The 12,670-nt window shown below is 44.4% G+C and overlaps 1 protein-coding gene across 1 annotated transcript in view; it reads right to left on the bottom strand.

Moving 5' to 3' along the window:
- Positions 1–887: 887 nt before the first annotated feature.
- Positions 888–12,670, bottom strand: part of LSM3 (LSM3 homolog, U6 small nuclear RNA and mRNA degradation associated) — a 68,865-nt gene continuing 57,082 nt past the window's right edge. Inside the window, exon 5 of the transcript XR_004670452.2 lies at positions 888–3,333. The gene's annotated coding sequence lies outside the window, so the exon portion shown is untranslated. The remainder of the gene's footprint in view (positions 3,334–12,670) is intronic.

Here is a 12,670-nt window from a genome sequence, read left to right as displayed (position 1 = left end):
GTTTGCTCAGCTCCACTGGTTGCACCCCCACCGACACCCCCAGCCTCACTTACTTGCTCAGGGGAGCACAGGCCCCACACCAGCTCATCTCCTAATTGCCACGGGCTCCACCTCCCACAGGGCAACGTCTGCACCTAGGCCTGGCCTCTTACCTTCCGTGGAACCACAGCAACTCTGGTGCCCTGGTCCAACCTGACTGGTCACGCAGAGGCTCTGGCTTGTCTCACTGTTTCTGGACCCAGATGAAGCACTCTGCCCTGAGATGTAGCATGTGGCTTCCCCAGCAGCCGTCTGAAGGGGCCACAACACTTTCAAGGGAGTTAAGGCCCGTAGGGTCAATTTGGACCAGTGAAAGACAGATGATGGAAAATCACCAGGAGATGCTTCTTTCTTCCTCTGCTAGTCTTGGCTCTCTGGAGATGTTACATGGCTGAGTGACCTGGTGTGCTTCGCTCTGAAGCTGTGACATGCTCAATCATGCACCACCCTGTGTTTTCTTTCTCTCCTTCCCTGCTTCACTTCCCGTCTTCCCTCAGTCTTCCCCCAGCTCACACCCTGGAATGACACACAGGTACCTGAGCTTCACTGGAGGATCTGTGGGTTAGGTAACCTAGTCGAAGATAAAGAGAAGAATTTGAGAAAGTTGTCAATTTGCAACCACTCAAAAAATGAGAAGAAGACTGTATCTACTGCTGGCAAGGATATGGAGCAACCGGAATGCTCTCGTACGCTGCTGGTGAGAATGTAAAATGGAACAGCCACTTTGGAAAATGGGCAGTTTCTTAAAACATTAAACATACACCTACCATATGGCCCAATCTTTCCACTTCTAGGTATTTATCCAAGAAAGAAAAAAATACATATGTCTACACAAAGACTTGTACAAGAATGTTTATAGCAGCTTTATTTATAATAGCCTCAAACTGGAAACAACTCAAATGTCCCCCAACTGGTGAATATATAGACAAATGGTGGTATATTCATACAATGGAATTTTACTCAGCAATAAAAATGAATAAACTCTGGATACCCACAACATGCGTGAATCTCTAAATAATTATGCTGAGTGAAAAAGGCCAAAGAAAGTACTGTTTGATTCCATTTACATAAAATTCTAGAAGATGCAAACAAATCTATAAAAACAGAAAGTAGGCCAAGGATTGCCTGGGGACGGGGGTGGAGGAGGGGCGGGTTGTAAACAGGAGGGCACGAGGCGACTTTGGGGGCAATGGAAATGCTTGCCATCTTGATTGTGGTGATGGTCTCAAGGGACCACCTTCATAAAGATGTGAAAAGGGGGGAAATCACCAGGCCTATAAGTGAACCCAACCAAATCTTTAGGGGAACGATCACTCCGATGCTATTTAAAGCATTTCAGTGCACAGAGAAAGAAGGAAAGCTTCCAAATTCCTTTTGTGAAACTAGCAAAATTCTGATACAGAAAACCTGGCAAAAGGGGCCCATTAATGAGGAGTGTGCCGCTCTGCGCACACCTGTGGAGTTATTATTGACTCTGTAAATCAGCTACACTGCAGTTGACCTACTTTCACAATTTTTTTCTGTCTTTAGTTTCCAGAAATTTAATTGCATTGTGTGTTCCTGTGGATCTCTTTGGATGCATTCTGTTTGGGGAAAGCAGCAAGCAGGTTTACCAGATGGGATCAAGAGGGAAGAGGAAGGAGGCCAGCCTTGGAGGCTGATCCCAGTGAGAGGGCTTCTCCTAGAGGGGTGCCAGGGCCAGGAGCCTCCAAGACCTGTGCGTGGGCTCACTGATGCCCCTCTCGCCTCTCTCTGCTTGTCCCTCCCACCCTGACCCACCTGCTGCTCTCCACGCCCATGGCTCCCACCTTTGTTTGTATCTCCACGGTCTCTTGCCTTTTCTTTAAAAATCTGACAGTCTCTGAGCCCCCTCTCCCTGCAATCCATCCTCCATGATGCCAGAAATCCAATTATGTAACAGAGCTAGGATCCAGCCACTCCTCTGCTCGCTTCCTGTTAGGGGCTGTGCTGCATCTCCTTCTCCACCCCAGAAATTTTTATGTTGAAGTCCTAACCCCCAGTATATCAGAGCATGCCCATATCTGGAGATAGGGCCTCTAAAGAGATAGTCAAGTTAAAATGAGGCTGTTAAGGTGGACCCTCATCCAATCTGACTGGAGGTCTTATAAAAAGAGGAGATTGGACACACAGAGACCCCAGGGCTAGGCATATTCAGAGGAGAGACTGTGAAGACACAGTGAGAAGGTGACCACTTGCAAGCCGAGGAGAGAGGCCCTGGGAGAACCCAAACTTGCCAACACCTTGATCTTAGATTTCCGGCCTCCCGAATTGTTAGAAAATAAATGTCTGTTGCTTAAGCCCCCTAGTCTGTGTATTTTGTCATGGAAGCTCTAGCAAACTAATACTGTCCTCATCTCAGACTCTGCTCTCCTGTGGCCCACAGAACAGGTGCAAACTTAGGACTGCACAGCCCAGCACCGCAGCCTCCTTCCCCGCAATGCTCTAGCAACGCTGAAAGGGCTGCACCAAGTTGTTCATGTCTCTGCATCTCTGCAATGCCACTCCCTCTGCCTGGGGCAGCCTCCCCTCCTTCTTGTCAACAGGCAGAGGCTCTGCTCTGCAGGTCTGACTTGTACATCCACTACCTGCACTCAGCATAGGACCTGGCACTGGGCAGATGCCCCTGAAGGCTTAGAGGGAGGAAACAGAAATGTCAGAGGGGCTGCAGTGGTGGACACAGGCAGGCCGGCTTTGTAGGCGTACCACCTGCGACTTACACAGCTTCCAAGTATCTCTCATTTAGGTCAATGTTTTCTTCTTCTTTTTTTTTTTTTTCTTGATGCCCAGTAAAGTTCAACTTTATTGTAAATTTTTTGTTTTTTGAGTCAGGGTCTCACTCTGCTGCCCAGGCTGGAGTGCAGTGGTGTAATCATAGCTCACTGCAGCCTGAACTCCTGGGCTCAAGTGATCCTCCTGCCCAAAGTTTTCTTCTTACTTAACCTTGGTTTCTCATTTTTCTACAATGACCATGAACTTTTCATCGTAATAACAAAAAGAAAAAAAAGGAGTAATAAAGATAGGACACGTGATGAAAAAAATCACTTTTCAAACACCCAACACATACTCAAAGTACAAATGACATGGTTTTCTTCTATTTTTCATATTATGTTCCTGTCTGCAATCCATAATCATCTCTCTCCAAGTTCAGGTGATCCTCTGAGGCAGGTCCGGTGCTGCTGCGACTCCCCTGAGTAATATCAGCACAGACTTCCCAAGCTCAGATAGGAATCAAATTGTCCTGGGAAGAGACTTGGAGCAGAAGAAGCTGGTGACCTGGAAACACAAAGAAAACCTCAACAAAAGCCTGCTCTCTCACCAAATGGCCAGGAAAAGGCAGCTTAGCAAGAGAGAAAACTTTTAGGCAACGTGTTCTACTCCAGCTAAACACCACACAAATCATACAAAGCAAATGGTGAGTGGGAGCCTAGACGCCCCCACTTGTGAGGCTGTAACAAGGATCCCAGTAGCCTGGCTGGAGCGGTGTCCAAGAAGGCCAAGTAGAGAGCCGAAGGCCTCACCCTCGCTGGCTGGCAATCAGCTCATCCTTCCCCACCCTCATGGAGTCCACCCACATGGAGACTCTGGATTTTCACTCCCACTCAGCAATAATGTGGAGTCTCTCCCTCTCCCCACTCTCCAGTGTGTCCAAGGAGGTCTTGGGAGGGTCAGGACTTTCAGCAGCACCCAGCAGCAATGAGGCCACCTCCATCAAACTGTCAGTGAGACTGCTGGGGAGCAGGAACTCTCTCCCCCAACTTGGCAGTAATGAGAACCCCCACACATTGGTGTTAGCAGAGGCTGAGTGGGAAACCTGGACTTCTACTTTCACATGTCAGCCACGAGGAGTGTCACACACATGCCCCAGTGAGAACAGTTCAGAGAAAGCTAGCTACAGAGAAGGCTTCCATAAGGCCCCGAGTCTCATCGAAATACAACAATTTCCAGGTTTTAATAAAAATTCACTTGACATATCAAGAATCAGGAAGATCTCAAATGGAATGAATAAAAGACAACTAATCGATGAAGGTGATGGAGATATTAGAATTATCTGAAAAGGATCTCAAAATAGCCATAATAAAAAGAACAGAAAGAAAGCTATAAAAGGAGGAACTTTGGAACATCAGGAAAAAAGAAAGAATATAACAAAAAAAAAATGGGTAAACCAAACAGGCTTTCCCTTTCCCCCAGATAAGCTTCCCTAAATCATGTTTGATGGACGGAGCAAATATTACAACACTGGCTGCTGTGGTTCCACATGTATGTAGAAGAAAAATTTAAGACAGCTATTAACAGGTGCAGGTAAAGGGACAGAAAGGGAGCTAAGGTTTCTATACTTCACTTAAACTGGTAAAATAATTACATCAGTAGGCTGATAAGTTATGTATACATAATTTAGTACTTAGAGAAACCACCAAAAGTCTATATGAAAAGATACACTCAAATACACTATTGATAAATCAAAACAAAATTACTTTTATTTTTAGAGACAGGGCCTTACTCTGCCACCCAGGCTGGAGTGCAGCAGTGTAATCATGGTTCACTGCATCCTTGGTATCCTGGGCTCAAGTGATCCTCCCACCTCACCCTCCCGAATAGTTGGGTCTACAGGTACGTACCATGGAACTTGGCTATTTTTTTAAAAGTTTTATGTAGAGCCCAAATCTTGCTATGTTGCCCAGGCAGGTCTCTAATTCCTGGGCTCGAGGGATTCTCCCGCCTTGGCCTCCCAAAGTGCTGGGATTACAGGCATGAGCCACCATGTCTGTTCCAAAATAGAATTTTAAAAATGCTAGTGTAACCCACAGGAAGGCAGAAGAAAGTAAACAAAGAAATTTAAAACAGAATCTGGGTGCTTATAGTCCTAGCTACTCAGGAGGCTGAGGTGGGAGGATCACTTGAGCCCAGGAGCTCAATACTGCAGTGAGCTATGATTGCACCACTGTGCTCCAGCCTGGGTGACAGAGTAAAACCCCATCTCATTAACATAATAATTAAAAAAGAATTAAAAAGAAATTAAAAACAGAGAATAAACAGACCATTTAAAAATGACAGACCTAGCTTTATAATATCAATATTTATATTAAATATAAATGGGCCAGCTACACCAATTAACAGACAGAGATTGGCACAGTGGATTAAAAAACATGACCAACTCGGCCGGGCGCGGTGGCTCACACCTGTAATCCCAGCACTTTGGGAGGCCGAGGTGGGCGGATCATGATGTCAGGAGATTGAGACCACTGTGAAACCCCGTCTCTACTAAAAATACAAAAAATTAGCCCGGTGCGGTGGCGGGCACCTGTAGTTCCACCTACTTGGGAGGCTGAGGCAGGAGAATGGCGTGAACCCGGGAGGCGGAGCTTGCAGTGAGCCGAGATTGCACCACTGCACTCCAGCCTGGGCGACAGAGCGAGACTCCGTCTCAAAAACAACAACAACAACAACAAAAACATGACCTATGATGTCTACAAGCAACTCACTTCAAATATGATAATATAGACTGGTTGAAAGTAAAAGGATGGAAAAAGATACATCATACAAACATTACTTAAATGAAAGGAGGAATGTCTATATTAATAAATGGTAAGGTAGACTTCAGAGGAGAGGAAGTCAGAGACGAGAGGGACATTACATAATGATAAAAAAGATAACCCATCAAGAAGTCATAGCAATCCTAAATGTGTCTACACCAAACAAGGGTTGCAAAATATGTAAAGCAAAAACTGATAGAACTGAAAGGAGAAATAGACAAATCCACAATTATAGTCGAAGACTTTGCACTGCTCTTTCAACAACTGATAGACCAACTGTATGGAAAATCATCAAGGATATAGAAAACTCAACAACACGACCAACTGACAGGATCTAATTGGCATTTATAGACCACTCCACCACCAACAGCTGAGTATGTATTATTTTTGGGTGCCCACAAGACACATATCAAGATAGACCATATCCTAGGCCATGAAAAATGTCACTGAGTTTAAAAGAATTGAAATCAGACACAGTATTTTTTTGAATACAATAGAATCAAACTAGAAATCAATAACAAAAAAAAAAATGAAAATTTCCAAACCTGTGGAAAACAAAAAGACATACTTCAAAATAATCAAAGGCAAAGTCTTCAAGGAAAGAAAAAATCCATGGAATTGAATGAAAATATACAACATACCAAAATTTATGGGAAACAGCTAACACAGTGCTGAGAAGGAAATTTACAGCGCTAAGTGCAAATGTCAGAAAAGAGGAAAAGTCTCAAATCAATCATCTAAGCTCTCATATCAAGAACCTAAAAAAGAAAAGCAAGACAAATCCAAAGCAAACAGAAAAAAGGAAACTATAAAGAGCAGAAATTGATGAAACTAGAAACAGAGAAAATCAATGAAACAAAAAACTGATTCTTCATACAAAATAAATGCAATTTCTAACCCTCTAGCAAAGCTGATAGAGAAAAAAAGAAAAGCCACAAATTACCAACATCAAGAAGGAAACAGGATATTCCTACAGACCCTACCCACATCAAAACAATAATAAGGGAATAATATGAACAACTCTATACACATAAATTAGACAACTTAGATGAAATGAAACAACTTCTCGAAATACAAAAACTACCACAACTCACCCAATATGAAATAGATCATTTCAATAGTGCTCCAATATTAAGGAAGTTAAATTTGTAATTTTAAAAAACTGTCAAAAAAGAAATCTCCAAACGTTCAAAGAAGAATTAACATCAATTCTATACAATCTCTTCTAGAAAATAGGAGGGTATTGGCCAGGGTGCAACCACTGAAACAGAACCAGTAAGAGATACATACTAAAGGATTTATTGCAAGGAATGGGCCTACACTACTGTGGAATCTGGCTGGGCACTCTGAAACTGGGCTGTCAGTACAGGCAGTCTGAACCTCTTGGGCACAACATGAAGCTGCAGTCCACAGGCAAAATTTCAGGGAAATTTCACAGGAATTAAGGGAAACTGCAGTTCTGCTTGTAAGATCTTTCAATTGAATTAGGCCCGCCCAGATAACCAAAAATAATCTATTTTAAGACAACTGATTATGAATGTTAATCACATCTACAAAATACCATCACAGCTACACCTAGATTAGTATTTAATTGAATAACTGGGGATGAAAGCCCAGCCAAGCTGTCAGATAAAACTGACCATCACAGTCCACCCAGATCATCTCCTTAAACCATACATAATTATCCAAATAAACAAGATAGCTAAGTCACACTTCCATCTAACATGATACAAACACCCTGAGTACAACTGAAAACACATTAACCCTTTTCCCAGAGCAGTGTGCAAAGTCCTTGGGTGATGTTCACCCTTCCCTTTGGTAGCCTGTAAATACTGTGATGTAAAGTTAACTATTATTAATACACCTTATGTTATATGATAAGGGCATAAGAAAGGTAAGAAAACAAACATATTTGCTTAACAGATATATACCAACATGTACATAACAAAATAAGGAAGAAATATTTATAGCTATTACAGTCCTCATTTCTGCAACTGCACATGGTCGTAGCTGGCATTTATAACCACCTTCTTCCACTAACCATTCCATAGTCCCTCTGCCCTCAGCAAGCACCTCAGCTGGTCATGCTTTTTTACCTCGTAGAGTGACCCAAACTTTCATTTTTGAAGGGTGTAGGCCATTAATAGCTCTGCCTGAATTGGGTTGACAGGACATGGTAGTACTAAGAGAAGCCCTAATAGAGCTCTTGTATTTCAGCCATGTTCTTCCTTTCCTTACCAATGGCAATATTTGGCATATCTCTATTGCCATGGCATGCCATGTACTACCAGTGTCCTCTTTGCCAGGGGTCCCCAACCCCTGGGCTGCGGATTGGTACTGGTCCGTGGCCTCTTAGGAACCGGGCCATACAGCAGGAGATGAGGGGCAGGCGAGTGAGCATTACCACCTGAGCTCCACCTCCTGTCAAATCATCAGCAGCATTAGATTCTCACAGTGTGAATCTTATTGTGAACTGCACATGCAAGGGATCTAGGTCGCGTGTTCCTTATGAGAATCTAATGTCTGATTATCTGAGGTGGAACAGTTATATCCCTAAACCATCCCCCAACCCAATCATCTGTGGAAAAATCGTCTTCCATGAGACGGGTCCATGATGCCCAAAATGTTGGAGATGGCTGTTCTTTGCCACTGAAAACAGAGTCATTAGTGTTTTAAAATCTAATCAGTTTAGAGAACCAATTCCAGAAGACCTTGAACTGATTTGGAAAACTCTTCCTTAAGATCGTGATCCTCTAGAGTGACTTCTAGTACCAAAGTCTGTATCAGCCAGGGTTCGAACAAAAAGAGCCAGTAGGAGATACATATTAAGGGATTTATTGCAAAGAATTGGCCTACATGATTGTGGAGACTGGAGGGCTGTCAGGAAGGGGAGGCTGGACTTGGGCATGAACTGAAGCTGCTGTCCACAGGCAGAAATTCTTCTTCAGAGAAGCCTCAGTTCTGCTCTTAAGGACTTTCAACTGATCAAAGCAGGCCCACACTGATTATCTGGGGTAACCTCCTTTACTTGAAGTCAACCGTTCACCTTTGTCCTAATGATGCCATGAAGAAGACCCAGAATGTACATTTTCTACCACTCAGCTGTGTCTAACACAGCTAAAAAGTGGAGGACCTGATCCCGAATTGCCTTTTCTGGAAGCATTTCTGCAAGGAGTTGAGCCAATTCATTCTGGGAACGTCGTTCTGGGGAGCCGGCTGGAGCTCGAGAAGCTGGAGAGGGAAACTGGCTTGGCCAGCCCTCTACAAACAGCCCTTGTCCAAGTGGCCCCTATCCCAGGAGCTTGATATTGAGACTCGGCATCCACTGTGCAGCCAGTGCCTGTTTAATCATTCCTGCAGCCAGCAGGGAAGGTGCTATGATACCCAGTTTATAGATGAGGCTCAGAGAAGGGTATTTATTCAAGGTCACACATTAAGTGACTAACCAAGCTGTTGAACTCCAAATCCACCCTCCTTCTATTATAATGGAACTCATGACCTCTGATCCAAAGACCTCAAAGAGCCCAGTACCTTTATACCATTGAGAAGAGTGGTATTAGGGGACCCCAGAAGATAGGGGGTGAGGATTGCTCTCAGTCCATGTGTGTTGGTGAGTTTATTCAATGAGAGTCCCACATTCACGTGGCTGTAGAAATTGGCTCAGACACGGGCATGTGACTCAAACCTGGCCAATCAGAGTTAGTCCTGGGACTTTTGCTGAAACCATTTAGAAAAGATGCCCTCTTTCTGTTGAGACTCTGTGGAGTAGATAGAATGTTAGCTTGAAGCTCCTGATGGCATCCTGCCATTTCATAGGGAAAAATCTACTTGCTACTGCAGTCAAGCCAGGGAAAAGCAGAGCCAAGACACAGAGAGAGATTAATTTCTGAGAATCTCTTTGGAGGGTCTGGATTCAGCCATGCCTCCGTAGACCTTGATTTACACAACACCCTTGACACACAGCTCATCACCTTTTTAGTTGCCCTTCTGTTCTTGAGCTGAAACCTACCTCCCTAGAACTTACACAGACTAGTTCTAGCTCTACTAATCCAAGGGGCAGCAGAAGGCTCTGAAGACAAATAAATTGGTTTCAAATCCCAACTCTGGCATTTCCTCTTCAAATGTCAATTTAAAATTGGAAGGAGAATACCTACATTAGAGGGATGTTGTGGGGATGAAGGACTATCACAAGTGCTTTGTTTTGGTTATATTGTCATATTGCCACTCTTATAGTCATTGTTATCTGATTGTGAGTGCCCAGACAGCAGGGACCTTGTTTTATTTCACTCAGCCTCCCGAGTACCTGACAATAGTTGGCACAGAGTAGGTGCTCAATAAATTCTGGTTGAAATAAGCTCCACCAGAGAGAGCTACTTGGGGACAGCTGTGATATCATTCCAAATCGTCTGTTCTTGTCCCTGCTCTCATCCTCACCATGTCTTTACACAACGTGGATGGTTTTCCTTCTTTAAAAAATTGTACCAACTCAATTATTTTGTGAATATTTGTCAGTTAGAAACAAAAGAATGAAAATAAGCTACCACAGTACCAAAAACCCAGATGTTTGGGGTTAGTTTTCTAACACAATACTCAACTATTTTACTTATTTCATGTTTTTCTTAAGAAACAAAACAAAAGCAATCTGCCCTGCAATTTGGACACTAGATCCTTTTCTCACAGCGCCTCTTGCCGTCTGCTGGGAGTGGTGTGGGCACGCTTGGCAATCATGAGCAGCTGCTGACATGGGACAAGCAGGGAATGGGAAGCAGCTGCTTGGCCCATGCTGTCTCCTAAGCCCTAAATTGGTGACGAGGTGTCGCAGACAAAAGACAGGCAGTTTTGGTTTGGGTGGAGGCTCCAGAAGCAGCAGTGAACTCCTCTTGCCAAGTTCACCCGGCAAAGCAGAGTCTGCCTGGCTGGCCACAGTGTGCCGGGCAGCCACTGTCCTTAGAAGCAGTGTGCATCCAGAAAGATAAGCCCACCAGGCTGAGCCACCATCTCCCTCTGTCTGATGGAGGGACAGAGGGAGGAGGAAACATCAGCCGAAAGGCACTGATGCAAAGGAGAGACCTCATCTTCATCTCTTGTCCCACAGTGGCCTTGTAGCTCCATGTCATGATGCCACCCCACACAGCAGCCAGAATCAGTCACCTTCTGAAAACACAAACTAAATCAGATATCAGCAAACTTTCCTGCAAAAGGCCAGAAAGAGAGAAAGTATTTTAGGCTTTGTGGGCCAGCTGGTTTCTGTCACAACTGCTCAGCTCTGCCTTGTAGTGTGAAAGCAGCCATAGACAACATGTAAATGAATGGGTGAGGCTGTGTTCCAATAAAACTTTATTTACACAAACAGGAGGTGGGCCAACATGACCTGTGGGCTATAGTTTGCCAGCCCCTGGATTCTATCATTGGACCCTCTGTTATGGCTCCTCATCCTCTCAGAATAAAAGCCAGCTACTAACTGGGGGCTTCAAGGAGCTGCCTAGCTTGGCCCCTGCTGACCTCTCTTCCTAGACGTCACTCCCTGGTCACAAGCCAAGCTCATTCCTGCCTCAAGGCCTTTGCACTCACGGATTCCGCTACCTGTAACACTCCCCTACCCCCACTCCACACTTTCATATGACTCACACAGTCCCAGTATTAGGTCTTAACACAAATGCCATTTCCTCAGAAAGGCTTTCTGTCCCCTCAGCCCTCTGAAGTGACTGTCACCTCCCTTCCAGTCCCTTTTATCACAGCACCTTGTTTCATGTTCTGCATAGCACTCATCACACTTTGAAATGATCTCTTCTGTTTAGTTGTTTACTTTTTTATTGTCATTCTCACCCCTAAGCTCTGGCAGGGTAGGGAGCCTCATCTCCAGTGCCTGCTGCCCATACAGTTAGAGTACAGGAAATATTTGGAGAATGAATGAATATGCGAATGGATGGAGACCTCAGTAGCCTCCTAACTTGTCTCCCTCATCCCCTCCCTCCCTCAGTTTCATCACCCACTCTGCGGACAGAGATATCTTCTAAAAATGGTTATCACATCACGGCCTGTCTGCGTTAAACTCTCTAATAACTTCCCATTGCTCTTAGAATAAAACTTAAACTTTGCACCATCGCCCCAGAGACTCTGCAAAGAGGGCCTCCTGGCTGCTTCTCCCAGCCCGTCTCTCCCATTCTGAAGAGGACGCTGCCTGTAGGGTCCATCGATGTGACCCCAAAGGGTGCCACTTGGCGCTAAAGGTGTTTTTGCACTGATATCAGAAAATAGGTTATGTTCCAGGAATCCTCTCTGAATAAAAGAATGAGGCCATGAACACCTGACTCATGAGAGGCTGGGAAGTCATCCAGTTTCCTCATCTCACCCCACCCAGGTCAGGCTCTCTCCTGTGACATGCTTGGGTAGAAACAGAAAACGTGCACGATCTTTCAGACTGACGCCAAAGCCCAACAGGGCTCACGCCTTTGGGAGGGTGGGGGTCATGGAATGGAGAGCTTTAAGTGCTTTTTCTGGCCTGACTGAAAACTACATGCAAATCAAAGTGAAAAAGAGAGGGGTGGGGCTGCCAACAGAATAAGTATTCAGACTTGTGGACTCCTTACGCAACCATGTAGTTTATATTGCTTTCTCCAAAGTTGAAATTCCACTTGATGAAATTCTACAGCAGAGATGAGATCATGTGGACAGCCCACAAGGGTCTATATAGCTCTTTGCTTGGGCTATATTAAGGTGAAAGATTAGAAAGTTGCCACCTCTTATCATCTTCTCAAATAGGCCTGGAGAGTAACATCAAAGTGGCCAAAAGCAGTACCAATTTTCTAAGTGACATTGCACAAAGTATGTAATCCAAGTTACAAGAATATCTGTATTTTTTTCCATGAGAGTTAACAAAAGTATTTTAGGTGGTGGTAAACGTGGCCCATGAGTCCTTCTGTTTTTTCTGAATTGGCCTTCCTGAAAAGATGATCGCTAGTGTTCTGCAGTGCAGTGTTATCAGCAAGACACAATGTACACCCCACTTCTGGTCATTTTTAAATCTAGGCCAATGCACCTGGCATCATACCTTTTCCAACTTATAAGTGACCACTTGG

Source organism: Pan paniscus, chromosome 2, assembly GCF_029289425.2.
Source record: "Pan paniscus chromosome 2, NHGRI_mPanPan1-v2.0_pri, whole genome shotgun sequence".
NCBI lineage: Eukaryota > Metazoa > Chordata > Mammalia > Primates > Hominidae > Pan > Pan paniscus.
This window is presented reverse-complemented; position numbering and strand designations above follow the sequence as displayed.